This window comes from Buceros rhinoceros, unplaced genomic scaffold, assembly GCF_000710305.1.
Source record: "Buceros rhinoceros silvestris isolate BGI_N320 unplaced genomic scaffold, ASM71030v1 scaffold7176, whole genome shotgun sequence".
NCBI lineage: Eukaryota > Metazoa > Chordata > Aves > Bucerotiformes > Bucerotidae > Buceros > Buceros rhinoceros.
The window spans coordinates 64048-64863 of record NW_010416912.1 but is presented as its reverse complement, the minus strand read 5'-3'; positions in this window follow the sequence as shown (position 1 = coordinate 64863).

The window sequence follows — 816 nt, the reverse complement described above, 5'->3', positions numbered from 1 at the left end:
AGAGGTTTTGCCACACCTCCGATGCCACGCAGGCTCCTCCTGCAAGGGGCATCGCGGAGAAGTTCAGCCCTTGCAGGGCACCCAGAGGCAGCCCTCGGCACCCTGCGCGCCCTATCCCAAGCAGCAGGCTCCAACACTCCCAGGGCAGCATCACTCACCCCTGTGAAACTCCTGATGAGGGAAAAGGCAAAAGAAATGAGCCTGGGGAGCAGCACGTTGCGAGCAAACATCTACCCGGTCCCACCCGTGCAGGCTGCAAAAACACAGGCTGCAAATAGCTGCAGCCGTTGCCTTTCGGTGATTTTGTGTGTTTGGGAGGTGAACCCAGCCCTCAGAGGCTCAGCGATCCCATCTTCCCCTCTCTGCAACCGGAGAGGCCAACTAGAGCACTGCTTTGGGGGACTTACTTGCAGGTTTTGGGTTTATGAAGCGTAATGAAATAGTGTACGGTTACATCATGGATAGCTGGAACGCATCTTTCACCCGCAGGTGACGAGCAAACGCCCAGCAGAATGCGAGCGGACCGAGGTGTGGCAGCGGGAGAACATGGCATGAGGCATCAGAACTGTCAACCACGAGAGCCCGAGTCGGAGGCACCCGCTGGAGGCACCAAGTCAGGACTCCGTGATCCAGAAGACAATAAAGCCGCGTACAACAGGTACTAACCACCACCGTCCTTCCCCTTCAGCGACTGAAAAAAGGGATACTGTCTCTTCAAATCCACACCCGACACACTACATTTGGCTATCGGCCCCGATCAATGTGATCGGTTCATTTAAACACAGACAGACAGACAGACCCCCCAGCGCGGACAGC